Genomic DNA, 13,865 nt, shown 5'->3' with positions numbered 1-13,865 from the left:
ACCACATATACATCTCAGCCAGGCTTAGAAGTGAACCTGTTGAGAACCAAGCTCACCCGGCTGCCTGGGCACACTTCACCAAATTCCACAGAGTACAGAGCAACACTCCCCAGCTCTAGTCAGAAAATTTTGTGTGTAGAGATCAATAAATTGTGACACATACAATACGCACTAGAGACGTGGGAACCAAGAAACAGAGAAGAAACAGCTACCAGTAGATTTCATGCAAAAACCAGTGTATCGAACCCAGAAAAACAGATGGCCACAGTACATGCAGTATCCTAAAAAATGAGAATTTCACTGGAACTTTCAATGTCATAGTATGAGCTGCCAATCAGACGCAAATCCAAGAATCACCGAGACTGGTAGGAGGCTAGTGGTGGAGTGTTTGCTTACCAAGCAGAAGGCAAGTGGTGTATATCCATCTGCACAAAGGAAAAGGGAGCTACCAGACTAAGGAAGTGAATAGTGTTACAAAGCGCTCCACCGGAAACAGGGGCAAAGGAGTAAAGTGGGAGGTTCTGTGGAGTGTCATTTCCCTCAGTTAAGTCACAGAGCAACATGCTTCCTATTGGAGTTCTGGAAATGCAGACGAGAAATCTATGAGGGAAGAATGCATACGTTGGATGTTTTTTCCCAAGACAGGGTTTCATTATGTAGCCCAAGATGGCCTCAACAAAATATTGTCCTGCTCTAGTTTTCAGAGACCAGGGACTGGGATTATAGTCATGTAACACCAAGACAACTCATATAACTATACTAATATAGGGAAACTGTTCTTAACATCTTATTATTGAAGACTTTTACATGGCATTTTGGTCATATCGTCCACTTTCACTTCTTGGACTCCTTCCAACCATGTTGCCAGCATCCCTCTCCAAATGTCCTGGCTTGTTTTCTTACAATCCACTATTAGTGCCACACAAATTCCAAAGGGTCTAGGGCTGTCCACCGCAACACAGACAACTTATCAGGGACCACATCTCTGAATACAATAGACTCTGCCTCCCCCAGCAACCACCACCAACTGCTAATAGTGCCTCAGCTTGTGGTGAGACCTGAGTCCTGTCCCCTTTCGGCTAGAATGCTGACTAGCCTGAGGTTGTGCAGGCAGCCACACATGCCACCAGTAAACAGAATGCTACAGCCGTGACATGTTTCCTGGACATTGGGTACAATGACAAACAAATACTGCAGATGCATGAGGAGGGGACCAGAAAAGTACAGTATGTCTCATTATCAACCCACTGTGTGTGTGAGACAGAGACAGAGACACAGAGAGAGACAGAGACACATAGAGAGAGACAGAGACAGAGACACAGAGAGAGACAGAGAGACAGAGAGAGACACAGAGAGACAGAGACACACAGAGAGACAGAGAGACACAGAGAGAGACAGAGACACATAGAGAGAGACAGAGACAGAGACACAGACACAGAGAGACAGAGACACACAGAGAGACACATAGAGAGACACAGTGAGAGACAGAGACACAGAGAGAGACAGAGACACAGACACAGAGAGAGACAGAGAGACAGAGAGAGACACAGAGAGACAGAGACACACAGAGAGACAGAGAGACACAGAGACACACAGAGACACACAGAGAGACAGAGAGACACAGAGAGACACAGAGACACACAGAGAGACAGAGACACAGAGAGAGACAGAGACACAGACACAGAGAGAGACAGAGACACAGAGAGAGACAGACAGAGACAGAGACAGAGACACAGACACACAGAGAGACACAGAGAGAGACAGAGACACAGAGAGAGACAGACAGAGACAGAGACACAGAGAGAGACAGAGACACAGAGAGAGACACAGAGAGAGACAGACAGAGACAGAGACAGAGACACAGAGAGAGCACTACAGGGGCACATGGAATGAATTCCGATAGGAGGGTGAAAGCTAGAAGGTCTACAACCTTGCAGTTGTGCTTAAAGTCTTTTACAATGAAATTTAATTGAACACTATACGGGCTAAAAGATGTGTACATGTAATATACAAGTATCTATACGTACATACAGATGTTGCATATATATGTATATATGGAGAGTGAGTGTGTTTCTCAAATAAAAGTTGGGGGAATTCTTTACAGCGTATCCTAGTTAGATACACATATGTCGGTTTAACATATCTGCAGAGTCATTTGGGGAGTCTTAATTGTGGGATTGCTCAGGTCAGATTGCCCTGTAGGCGTGTCTGTGAGAGAGAAATTACCTTTATTAGAGACTGATGCAGAGCACTGGTTCTCAACCGTCCTCATGCGGTGATCCTTTAGTACAACTCCTCATTTATGGTCACCCCAAACATAAATTATTTTTGTTGCGACTTCATAATTATAATTTCGCTACTTTTATGAGCTGTGAATATCGGTTATGCAGGACTCCTGTGAAAGGGTTGTTGACTCCAAGCGATTGACATGTGCGATTTCTGATGCACAAATGAGTCTAACCTGGAACAGAAGTGCCCGCAGAATCTGACCCAGAATTACAGACAGAGTTGGGAGCCATTTTCAGAAAGGAAGCGCAGCTGCCCTGGGGTTTCTTGGCTCAGGCGCAAGTGGACCATGGAGACTCAATGTCTGTACAGGTGCCACCACTGCGGGGAGCATCCCAGATAGCGCAGGTATTACCAGGAGACTTGCCAATAGTGCTGTGCAGCAGCATGCACCATGCAGCATGCAGAGGCTCAGAAGCAGTGCACAGACCCTGCCAGGAGGGCAGGAGCAGCATAACCTCCCATCCAGAGGTGCCTGGTCACTAGGGAGTAGGGGGACCCTAGGGAGGCTTTCCAAAGAGCAAGGCTCTGCTGGGCTGTCAGGTCTCATAGCGCATATACACTTAGGAATCATTTGTTGAGGGTCAAATGGTTTCGTGACTCTTATGTAGCCAAGCCCAGTCAGCAGAGGGTCTCTTCAGGAAGAGACGTCCTGCCATGAAATCTCATATGGAAGTGGGTGTCCAGGAGGACTCAGCTATCAATAAAAGTGTAACAGAGACCTGGGAGTGCAAATGAAATGAGGACAGTAACTTTGAAATGTATGTGCACCAAAAAGTCTCACCCTGGATTTAAAGTGCTCCAGGGAGACATTTTCACTAGGGATTTCAAGGGCACCGGACTGGGCATGAGCTACATTAGCCTCTCCCCAGGGGTTGAACATTCCATGAACAGCCTGCAAAGCTGCCCTATCAGAGTATGAGCATTTCAAACAAACTGCAGGCATTTCATTGGCAGGTATGTCAATACCCCTCCTCTTAAAGGGGTAGGAAAGGCTCTAGCCTGGGCCTGCACGAATTTGTAAGCATCATCTGGAAATGCAGAGAACCCAGGAGACTCACCTGTAAGTACTCGGGAATAAAATCCTCCTCAAGCAAGAGAAACACTGTGAGTCTAGCGTGGGAGTGCAATGTGTCAGGGTTCTCTTAGCAGACCGGGCACAGCACAGCGGCTCTGCATCTGAGAATTCAGGCAGACCAGCTGTGCTCCCCTGGGGTTCAACTATGCCAGGGCATTGCCCGGGGAGGCACTGTTGCAGGAGGATGTCACCTGGGAACTCAGGTGCCCTAGAACCTCTCATAAGGTAGTGCAGGTACACCCAGATGTCAGCATCTGTCTTCTGAGGTCTCTCTTGTGCATCTATTCTTCAGCCTGCCAGCAGCCTCCCTCGTCCCTGGAGACATCAGTTCTAAGTCCACCATGCTCTCAGCCTCTAATTTGACCTGTGAGTACTGGCGCCAATGATTGGGAGCAATGACAAATGAACACTGTAGGCAGCACTCATGCCCAGGAGGGATATGGGTAAGGGCAGGGGCTGGTCAGCCATTGTTGCCTATGTCACTTCCTGTTAGTTTCCCCTCCAGGAAGCAGCCGAGGCTCCATGCCTGAAGGTGTAGGTCCATGGCCTCAGAATCTGCGAATGGGAAGGAGGAGCACATGACAAAGGCCAGGCAGTCTCCAAACAGGGAGGACTGAGACTCATTGTATATGCAGACCTGCGTTTTCTAGGAACTTTGTTTTGGACAGGGGCTGTGATAGATTTCACGTGGCCCACCTGGAAGTGCCAAGGCCTACAGGAGCAACGTTCTGGGTGTCTGCAATGATCAGAGGGGCATGTTCAAGTGGATGTGACACCCTAACTGCCCCAACTTTTTGTGATAACCTCACAGTCCCAAAAGGGGTGAAGTCTTTTTATTTACTGCTTGTTTCCCTGGTAACCTGTTCATAGAACAGGTTCCCTCATGGGAGGAGAAGTCACAGATGGGTCTAGATTAAAGCACCTGAAGGGGCTGACTCTACACAGAAAGTTCAAGAATTTTGTTACATGTCTTCTGGTTAATTTTCTGACAACTTGACCCAAGCTAGAATCATCAGAGATGATGGAACCTCAGTTGAGACAGTGCTTCCTTAAGATCAGACAGAGGGCAATACTGTGGGACATTTTCTGGTTTAATAACTGATATGGAGGGCTCAGCCTTCTGTGGGTGGTTAAAACCCTGGCTAGAATGTGCCGGGTTTTACTAGAAAGCAGACTGACGAAGCCAGTAAGCAACATTCCTCCGTGGCCTCTGTTTCAGTTCCTGCCTCCAGATCCTGCTCTGTTTGACTGCCTCTCCTGACTTCCTCAATGATGCACCTTGACCAGGAAGTGTGAGCTAAAAGAAACCCTCTCCTCCCCAAGCTGCTTGTGGCCATGGTGTTTGGTTACCGAGATAGAAACCCAAGTAAGATTCATGGCCACAGCCTTTCTCCACCACCACATGCGTGTGTGTAATGGGCGGGGTCAGCACGGCCTCCTTTCATATTCAGGGCAGGTGTGTTGACCTCTGAACAAGGCAGGCCGCAGATGCAGGGCTCTATGGTGCTGCTGTACTCAGTGTTGTGGGCCCCGTCATTAACCCACCAGAGTACCATGCTGGGCACCAATCAGCATCAGGAGTCTTGGATGCAGCAGAGTTCTCTTGCTCTGAGCACAGGATCATCTATAGTTCAGGGACCAGGAGAACAAAGATGACAGCATACACTTTTCTGAAGAATGTCACAGTCTTTCATTCCTGTGTAGGCCCAACCTAGATGCACAGAAATCCCATTAAAGGGAGGTAAATTAACATGAACCCTGAAAAAATACCAACAGTTGCTTTGAAGCATTGACCATCTGTATAGAAGCCCTGCTCACACTGGTCATTAGGAGAAAATCCTGCAGGGTCTGAAAAGATCTGCAGCCTGTGGTCACTCCTTCCTTTAAACACCACTGAGGAATGACACAAGTGAAACTATCAGCTTCAGGCAGTAACAAAATGAATCCTAAATAGTACATGAAAGAAGACAGAACCAATAGGGACAAACATGAAAATCCTCTGACCCTACACTTTGGAAAAGGCAAGATTATGGGGATGTGTATAAGATCTGTCTTCATGGCTTTTAAAGGGCTGACCATCTTCTTACTGTGTTCTTACCGGGCAGTGCAGGAGGGGAGGGTATGGCAAGAGGGCTCCCAGTGTCTTATCAACTACAAGCGATGACTCCACCAGATCTGTGTGCTACCTCTATACCCGCATGTAAAAGTAGTCACAGACTTAAAGGTCGTGTCTCCAAAACTACCACATTGGATACTGATGCCTTTGTATATGAATTTTTAGTAATACAACCAGTCCACAACTATGAAAGGTGAGTTCCTCTGTATGCATATATTTATTAAATAACCGTGATGCCAGTTTCCCATCCACACTCAGATATTTCAGAGCCCAAAGTACTCCTGGACACTGGTACTGCAGCTAACAGAATGTCTAAGTGGCAGCCAGTGTTGAAGATAGGCCATCACTGTAAACAATTCCCTTAATAACGTTTCATTTTTTCTTGAAATATGCCAATATTTAGGAAGGCCGGGAAATTTAGCTTCCTAATTAGCAGCTGTTGGATTTTCTCCTCATGTCCTGGCCTGTCTTCAGTGCAGGGCTGACAGTCAAAGAGCCAGCAAGGCTGCCTTCATGTTAGCAAGGGGTTCACTGCACACACTGCACATGCTCTGAGAAGTTACATGGCAAATAAAACTGACTGTTGTCAAAACACAGCCTTGTCACTAGAAGGCAACGCTTCAGCAAAGGCTGTTGCAAGACAGTGTGCACTGTAACTTTGCCACCAGAAACCTCGGGGAATGCTAGTAGAGTTTGAAACTAATTTTTACTCAGGCCACAGCGAGAGAACTTGCCATGATAGGTCAGCAACAGGCCTGTGAATTGTTCAAACACACCCTTCTTTTACATGAAGGACTGCTCTTTTAGCACAGTGACATATGCCTTTAACCCCAGCACTTGGGAGGCAGAGGCAGGCGGATCTCTGAGAGTTCGAGACCACCCTGGTCTACAAGAGCTAATTCAGGACAGCCTCCAAAGCCACAGAGAAACCCTGAAAAAAAAACCGAAATTACCTGGCTGACTGACTAGGAGTTGAAGTCACACTTGAGTGTCAGGCTGCAGGAAACATAGAACATAGTCTATAATAAAGCTAAGTAGGAGACTTTTAATCTGCATAGGGATGGGGTGGCTATGATTGCTGTACCTGGTGTATCAGAAGCCCATGTGTGGGAGCTAAGGGACAGGTATCTAAGGACTGAATCATAGATTTCCCTTCCAGGAGAGGTGATCACAGCTATTACTGAAGTATTTCGTAAGGGGTTGCAGATAATTTGGATCTCATTTTTCCAGGGAGTCTCTACCTAGGAAAGGGAAGGTATAAACAAAGAGCAGGTTATTCAGCAGATATTATGGCGGTGTAGGGAAATGTATGGTCAGAGGAGGTCCATCAAGCCCTTTACTTCTAAGGACTTGGAGGTCTGTTGCCCAGAATGAGAGTTAAGCGCAGAGTAGGAAGCCCAGTTATCTGGAAGCAAACTAAGTCACCTACCTGTGACTTCCCGCCTCATGCCAGGCTCTGTCCCATTGATGGTGATTGTCAAGTTGGATGCCAAGGCTTCCTTCTCCCAGGGACAGTGTGTCTGGCTCTGATATCAGGTCATTCACTTGTGGAGTCAGCAAGGCCTGCTCTGTGTTGCCACAGAGAGGCAAAGAATCTTGGGAGGGTGTTTGCCAATTGATAGTTGTCATTGCAGTGCCCTCATGCTGAGAGTCACAGCCATCATTGGCAGTGTGGAATAGAAGCCATCAGGAGACAGGCTCCAAAAGGTGTGCACGCCTTTTGTTTTCTCGACCTCTCTAGAAGCTTTAACCTTACGTCATCCCCACTGTTACATTCCTAACTGTGTTCTAGAAAGCAGGTGATTTAGTAAACAGTAGTCAAGATCGCAATGAAAGTTGTACAATATTCTACTGACATCAGGAGCAGTTGGAGTATGGAATCTGTTCCATAAATGATTTTGCATTTCTAGGCATTAACGTCTAAGTACACATTTGTGTAGCCATCTATAGGCAGTTTGAAAAGGCAGTAGGGATTTTATTAGATCCCGATGATTTCTTTCTAGTTACTGGCTATACTTTCCACTTAGTTTGAATTGGTCAAAGGTATTTATCACATTCATCTGGGTCCATAAAGAGGTGAATAGACCAGCCTCTCTGGCCAACGGTGTTCCACCCTGTGTAAGGTTTGGATACTGAATGTGTCCCCCTTCTGATGCATGCATCTGCTAAGGGAATCAATGGGACTCCAAGGAGAGTGACACATCTGGGACAGAAAGCAAAACATGGCGTAGTAACCAGGGCAGCCCGATTCATTCAGAAACCTGGAAACCAAGCACAGTCTGCTTCTCAATTCCAGAGTTGCCTTGGCAGGTAGAGGGTCGGTTCCTGGCCCGGGAGGGCCGCATTTCTCAAGCTCTCTGTGAGCTGTTTGGAGCACGGCCTTCTGGAGTTGCTTTGGCTGGCTGCCCAAGATTCGCCGTTCTTGCCTTTTCCCTTTCCTCCCGTTTCCTCTCCTTTCTTTCCCGTCTTCCTCACCCCTTTTCACATCCCCTCTATCCACAGGCTCTCCCTCTTCATCGCTCCTGCTCTTCCACAATAAAGGCAATCAGATATAACACGAGGAACAGCTAAAGGATGATGCTCTTGAGATTTTGATTGGGCTGAGTGGTGAAATGAAGTGCAGTTCTTGGTTTTCTGACCTGGATGAATCTGCTCTAGCTGGAATAGTTGTGCGCCACTTTGGAGGACTCCTGCTGAGGCTTTCACGTTCCTATGGCCCAGGCCAAAGAGATGGACTAGGGACACTTGACTAGAAATAGAAAAAGACATTTTGTGAAGAACAGGAACACTCGTGTGTGTGCTGAGTAGGGGAAAGTTGAGTGTTCATAAACCCCGGGCCAGTGTCTTTGGTGAGTACAGCAGCTTCTCCTGTTTGCATTTCTCTGGCTTTTCCCACATGAGCTCCTCTTGTACAGACGAGGCCGCGTTTTCAGTCTTCCTCTGCCTATTGGCTTCTTCCATTGCTCTTCTCCATGCTGTTGTCTCCAGTCCCTGCTCTCATGCCATATGGAGCTGGTTTGCTCTGTGGCCTGGACATCCGTGTGTAAAGATGGGACATGTGCAGATCCCGTGCATTTGACGGCTTTTCCACGACCTGTTTATTTGACAGGATGGTTCTGATTTTGTTTGACAGCACGCTCCTTTTGCTTGCTTTTCTGCGTAGCCTGCTTCAGCATCTGTCTGCAGGTGGTTAAAGTTTAACGCTGTGTTTGTCGTAGGAAAGCTGTTTGTACTCATCTTGCATCACTTTGATATGCCAGCTGATGCTATCTCTGCTGTCTGATGTTTGAATAAACACTCGGGTGTTGCTTTTATTGTGGGATAAAGATGATCGTTTTTATATATATTCCAATTTGAGTTTATTTGGCTTAGAGAACTCTGTTGTAATTTGTGAAGATATGAGACTCAATAACTTCATGCTATCCTGATGGCCCTTAGGGAGAACTCTTGCTGATTTCTCCTTGCACTATTTGAGAGTGCACTCTGAACGAATTTCCTTTTTTCAAAGTGACTTTTGTGTATTAATCTGTGTGTGTTAATTGGCTTGATGTGTGCTGCAGAGCTGATGGCTGAAGCAATAGTCCTATTAGAGATGTATCCATGTGCAATTCCCTGGATACCAAAGAGAAGAGCTAACTGCTCTTTCCAGCCCAGTCTGGGTGACTCTGAAGAGTAGAGGTTAACAGCTGTGGCAGGGCTGTCTGGTCTCAGGATATCACACAGAATCACAAGAGAAGGCTACACAAACACGTTGGCTTGATATGATCACGAGCAGCTCATCTGGGCAATGCACATAAACTTTAGTCAGCCCATTCACGGAGGTACACCACACTTCTTGCTTCGAAGACTTCCTAGTGCTCTCAAGAAGGACGGTCTTGCACAGTGGTGGCTTTCTGGGAGGGAATCCACATCAGTTGTCACGCAGTGACTGCATGAAGCATTAGCTTTTGCTTAGGCCATCAAGACAAGGGGCTAATCTGAAACACAATTCGTCTCTAGAATCCCGAAAAATAACTGACTAATGTATGTGCAGCCTCTTCCTTTTAGGGCATTTTCTCGATTCATTGATTTATATGTGTAGAGGTGATTGCCTACAAGCGTGTTTGTGCACCACAAGCCCACAGTGCCCTCAGAGGCCAGGAGAGGGCGTCAGCTCCCTTCAAGTGGAGTTGCAGATGTGTATGCGCTCCCACGTGGGTGCTGAGCATCAGACCCCAGTCCCTGTGGAAGGGCAGGCGGTGTTCTTGACCACCGAGGTATGTCTCCAGCCCCCACATTATTGCATATTCGCAGGTTTTTATTGATTCTTGGGAATTTCACAACATGCACCTCAATCCCACTCATTGGCCGTTCCCTCCATGTCTGCCCTTCATCCTTCCAGTGTCTCTCCCGTGCAAGGGAAAACTTAAAAAGAAATCATAAATCCTGAGTGAGGTAACCCAGTCACAAAAAGAGAAACATGGCATGTACTCTCTCATATATGGATTTTAGACATAGATCTGGGGAGTGCCAGCCTACAATCCTATGGCCAGAGAGTCTGGGAAACAGAAACTTTATTTAGTGGCTGATCGAAGAAGAGGCAGACTCCCTCGGTTAAGTCCTGAGCTGAACTCAAGAAAGCCAGTAACAGAGAGGGAGGACTGATGATCAAAGGGATTAAGACTGGGCTGGTTTAACCCCCAGAAACAGCTGACCAGACAAAGGTTAACTCTTGAATCCCAGGCATCAGCCTGGGAAGCCAGCATGGGACTGATCAAGACCCCCTGAATGTGGGTATCAGTGAAGAGGCCTAGGGAATCTATTGAGCCTTGGGCAGCAGATCAGTACCCATCCCGAGTATACACACGGACTTTGGACTCCCATCCAACAATGTGAGGTGCACTCTCACCCTGAACTCTTGGGGAAGGGTCTAGGCCCTGCCCTATATGAAATGACACACTATGCACACCCCCATGGAGGGCCTCACCCTCCTTGGAGAAATGAGGGGATAACGGGGGCGGGGGGAGGGCACGGGAGGAAGGGAGGGAGGGAGAGGGACCTGGAACTGACTTGTGAAGCAACCTTGTTTCTTATCTAAATTTAAACTGGAAAATAAAATAAAAAAAAGAAATCATAAAAAATAAAGAATGATAAAAAATGCAAAGCTCACTTTTTTAAAGTTCACATCACTGTGAAATTATTCTGATGGGCCGATTCAAATTCTTCCTGACATATCTAATCAATATAAATGGGGGGGATTCTAGGATTGTTGCTAAGTCTGTCCTCCACAACACCTTTCCCAAGGTCCTTCTCTGAGTCAGGTCCAACTGAAGTGTGAACACTGACATGATCGCTTTGCGCCCCCTGGTGGTACACTCAGAACTCAGCATTCCAGAGGCTAATTCTGGAAGTTAAGGCTGAGATGAAATCCAAATTAACTTATGGTTTACAAGGCAGGTGACTACATGATCTATAACAAATGAACATGTAACTTGGTTATCTAATTTGCCAGGCACAATTTAGATTTTGCTATCCATTCACAAACCAAATTGTTCTGCACTGTCTCACAAATGAAGGCACTCTTAACTTATTAAAACCTATTAGAAAGTGGCCAGCTCACTGTGTAAAGTCACCAGCCATCCAGCCTGACAACCTGAATTCAAATCCCTGGATCCATATGTTATAAAGAGAGGGCCTACTCCTGAAAGTTGCCCTCAGACTGCCACGTGTGTGTTCATGCGGCGCAGGCACAACTAAAAACTGTGAGAAAAATAAATTTAAAGGACAAGACATTCAGTGGAAATTCTGTGTGTGCCATCTTGGCATGAGCTGCTCTCAGCTGTGAAGTGAGGATTCAGTTGAAAAATCCCTCCATTTGAGTGTAGGCAAGGCTGCAGAGGCATTTTCTTGGTTAGGGATTAATGTAGGAGGGCCCTGCTCACTCTGGAGGATGCCATCCCTCGGCAGGTGGTTCTCTGTGGCATAAGAAAGCCCAGTGAAAAGCGGGAAGGGAAAATCTAATAAGCAAGCTTCCTACACGGTCTGATTCCGTGTCTGCTTCCAGGTCCCGGCCCTGCTCGAGTTCCTGCCCTGCTCGAGTTCCTGCCCCGACTTTCATCAGGCTGCTGTCCTGCTACATTGCCTGCCCTGACCTCCATCACTGATGGAGTTTGACTTCATTGGTTTGAAAGGAAATTAACCCTCTTCAAGTCGATTACGGTATTAACCCTCTTCAAGTGGATTACAGTATAGTGTTTTCCACAGCAATAGAGATTTGGTCACACAAAAGGATATATTTGGATCTACTACCTATGTAACAAAATATTTGAATGCATATATAGAGAACATTCAATATATATTTATACATGTGTTAGGTATGCAACTCAGGACAAACGGCTAATTTAAGTGTGTATTTGATACACCAACGTGGACTCTGGATGTCAGTTTCCCTCAGTCTGTTCCTGCTACAGAGCCATCCTTGCTGGCATCTCCCTCCCCCTACCCTAACCTGTCCACCTCAGTACCTGGGCTGGGCTTCCCTGCCCCAGCTTCTCTAATTCCTATAGAACCCAGCCATTTTGGCCACACTTGTCTCTTTGTCTCCTGCGTCACTCGTGACATCATGGCTCCTGCTCCTTTTCCTTCCCCTCTCCATCACATTTTCAACTCTCCTCTCCTGGCCAGTGGCCACGCGGCCCAGGCAGGTGAAGAAAATCACAGGCCAGCCTGGGTCCCCACACTCTGGGCTGGCTGAAGACACCCACATGCTTGCCTTTGCAGTGCTTCGTGCTTGCCTGGCATTATAAAGAGCAAATATACGGTGGAGAAATGGGAGAGAGGGACTCAAACCGGTCCATGTGCTGTGGGATGGGCCAGGACTGAAGAAGCAAAGGACACCAGGAAGAGGCTGATATGGGTGTCCTGCTTGTCACCCAGGTCCAGGGTGAAGTCCAGGCCTATGGTGCCGCCAAGAGCCATGTTTGCAGCAAGGGTCTGTGTTGATGTCTGTGTTTCCTGCTACCACTGAGGGCTGTGTGGATGCCTGCAGTCTGGTCAGCCATCTGAGACCATGGTGGTATCTGAGGGTCGTGTTGCCACCAGGGCCATACTGATATGGGTGGCCCATGTCGCTACAGGGACCATAGTGAAGTCCCAACATGAGTGCTGCTGAGGGCCATGTCTGGGTTCATGGTCCTGCTAAAGCTGGGGTCTGTATTGTTGTCCACAGCCAGTGTTACCATAGAGTGATGGGAGATGTCATTCTGAAATCTGTCTCTTATTGGTTGTTGAATAAATCACTGTTGGCTAATAGGGAAGCAAGATAGGTGGGACTAGGAGTTGAGCAGGATTCTGGGAAGGAGAAACACAGAGAGTCATCATGTAGCTGCCATAGGTGTAAGAAGTCCGGACCCCTTTCTCCGGTAAGGGAAATACTTAGATTAACAATTATGGAGTAAATATATAAGTCAGAGCTAGCCAGTAAGAAACAAGCAAGGCCAACAGCTTCACAATTATTACAGCGTCTTGTGTGTTATTTGGGGACTGCAACTCGGCAGAGCCCAGGTGACTGGCGGGTGATAAACCAAAGCGGCAGGCAAGGAAAATGCTTGACCCTACAATAGAGGTCCTAGGAACAATGTCTATTGAAATGAGAGGGCCACACTGAGTGGGCACCACCCTTCACTGGCTCTGGAATTGCTGGCTCTGTGCCTGGCTGGTCTCACTCATCATGGGAGAACTGGCCCGACCCCTTACCACAGATGGGGGAGAGCTGGCTCTTCACCTCACCCAAGTGTGGCAGGCACAGCAGCATGGAGTGCCTAACTCAGATATCATCCAGGCCCATATCCTAGGCCTAGGGTTGACCCCCTCACATCTACCCCATCTGTGACCTGCTAGAGAGAGTGAGGGGACAGGTCCCGTGGAACCAGAGACACAGAGTGCCCATGACCCAGGTCAATGGCAGGATTTCAGAGAGGATTTTCAGTGCGGGTTCAGTGATGATGATGTGAGATTGGCCTTGAACCAGACCAATGGCTCATTGAAATAAATTTCTGTTGTACCGTGTGACACACAGCAGCTCCCAATGCCATAGGATGGAGGAAGCAGCTTTGGAGATGAGGGAAAGATGGAGGGGAGAGTTAGTTTTTTGCTTGTTTTCTTTTTAATACACTTGGGGAGGTTCTTTTGGAGGGCTGTTGCAGGGGTGAAGGTCAGATATGGAGGGACTGGGAAGTGAGTTGGACTTGGGTACATGATGTGAACTTCCCAGAGAATCAATAAAAATTTTGTTTAAAAATGAACACATGGAATAGTAGGTGTTACTCTGAAACATGCTTTAATTTTAGGTCGTGTTTCACACGGCCCTCCATTCTCTTGTACAACTCCTACTTGTGCCTTTTCTCC

This window comes from Mesocricetus auratus, unplaced genomic scaffold, assembly GCF_017639785.1.
Source record: "Mesocricetus auratus isolate SY011 unplaced genomic scaffold, BCM_Maur_2.0 Super-Scaffold_100003, whole genome shotgun sequence".
Classification (NCBI taxonomy): domain Eukaryota; kingdom Metazoa; phylum Chordata; class Mammalia; order Rodentia; family Cricetidae; genus Mesocricetus; species Mesocricetus auratus.
This window is presented reverse-complemented; position numbering follows the sequence as displayed.